We start from the raw sequence: 1,829 nt of genomic DNA on the forward strand, positions 1-1,829 counted from the left end.
GAAATTAGATTATGTCTTTCAAGAGCTTTTAAATTTAAATCAAAAAGAAATTATTTAAGTCTCCATTAAATGCTTGAAAAGTTGTGGATTTAAATTAAATGCAAATTTGGGAAATTAGTCAATCTTGGAAATTAGTCATGATTTAATTAAATGAAAAATGGAGAATTATGGAAAATTGGGATTGATCCAAGGGAGGAGATTAAGTCTCCAAAGAGAGATCAATGGAGGAGATTTAACAAGATAAGTCTCTTGGATTTGTGTTTCCTTTGTATCTAGGCAAGAGTTCTCCTAAAATCAAGGGTTAGGATTTAACTTGGGAGAAGCACAAGGATTGTGCTAATGTTCAAAGGTAGAGATTAGGTCTCTTGAAATAAGAAAAAAATCAATGGCTAGGATGTGATCTTGAGAATTGGCATGGATTAAGAAGAAAACTCTATAAATGGGAAGTGAGAAATTAGTTCCAAGCTTTTTCCCATTTGTGAAGTAGAGAAGCAAGAAGGCAAGTAAGAAGGCAAGGAAGTCTAGAGAAGGAAGAGAAAGTCTAGCAAAAGGTAATCTAGTTTTCTCTTTTGTTATAGTTTAAGGCATGTGTTTAAGAGCTAAAGTCTCTTTTATTATTTTTCTTTAAGGGTGAGTATTAGCTTGTGGAGGTGTTGAAGCTTCAAAGTCTAAGAGGGATTCTTGGCTTGTGAGAGTGTAAAGCTTCAAGGAAACAAGGTAAGGGATAGCCCCAAGTGGAGGGGTTTTGCTTGCATTTGTACATGTATGAATGAGTTGCATGTGATGGTTCTTTGCATGTTTTGTGCCCAAGTGGACCTATGGCCATAAGGAGGACTTGTGAGGGGAGTGAGGGGTTGGTTGGTGCCTTAACCTAAGTGGTTATGAAGGCATGGAGAACTACCCTTGATATGCATTGCATTGCATTACATGTTATGTTTCTCATACTTCATTTACATTTGCATAGCACCCTTACTGAGCATTGGCTCATAAGGTCCTTTGACCTCAATGTAGGTGGAGAAACATCCAAGGGAAAGGGAGTTTTGCAAGGGTGAAGGTATTGAATCAAAGAGGAAAACTATGTGTAATGGTTATGTAGTTTGTATTTTTGTGTTGTATTATTTTGTTAAACTTGGATTGTATGTAAATGTGGTTAAAAGGGGGAAAAATTTAGTGTTTTGGAAGCCCCTTGATATGGAAATGTATTCTGGAAAATATGGTTTTATTTAAAAAAAATATATATTTTTTTTGGAAAAAAAATGGCCAGGCAGTGGGCTGGGCAGCCAAGGCGCTCCTGGGCGGGCTGGCGCGGCCGCGCGCGGACGGCCAGTGTGCGCGCGGCCATGCGCAGCCCGCGCGCGGGCCTGCGCCGCGCGCGCTGGGGTGCGCGGCTGCTGCTGCCCCCCCCTGTGGCTGCTGTGAAGTTCTTTTTTGTTTATTTTTTTATATTTTTTGGGTTATTTAATTATTTCTGACATTTATGAAATTATGAAATAATTTAAATAAATAAATAATTAAATGAGTATTTAGCCTCTAAATTAATTTTTAAATTAATGTAAATTTGAGACAATCGTGGGAAAAATTTCTAAATTTTGGGAAGCTAAATAATGGGCTATTTTCGTTAAATTTTGAAATTGGATGAGGATGCTTGAGATCTATATTTCAAAAATTATTTTTCCTAATGATTGGAAAATTATGGAAATTTTGAAATAAATTAAAGGGAAAATTAATGGAGCTTTAATGAGGAAAATTTTATTTAAATTTTTCTAAAGGAAGATTAATCCAAATATTTTATTTAAATTTTTCTAAATTGGAAATGAATTAAATGGGTT

The 1,829-nt window shown here is 35.8% G+C and overlaps 1 long non-coding RNA gene across 1 annotated transcript; it reads left to right on the forward strand.

The window, feature by feature from the left end:
• Positions 1–259: 259 nt before the first annotated feature.
• LOC127812267 (uncharacterized) lies at positions 260–1,049 on the forward strand. The gene is made up of 3 exons (XR_008025846.1): positions 260–551; positions 630–717; positions 1,012–1,049. It is a non-coding gene; the product is annotated as an uncharacterized LOC127812267 (long non-coding RNA).
• Positions 1,050–1,829: the final 780 nt, after the last annotated feature.

This window comes from Diospyros lotus, chromosome 10 (assembly GCF_014633365.1).
Source record: "Diospyros lotus cultivar Yz01 chromosome 10, ASM1463336v1, whole genome shotgun sequence".
In the NCBI taxonomy this organism is placed as follows: domain Eukaryota; kingdom Viridiplantae; phylum Streptophyta; class Magnoliopsida; order Ericales; family Ebenaceae; genus Diospyros; species Diospyros lotus.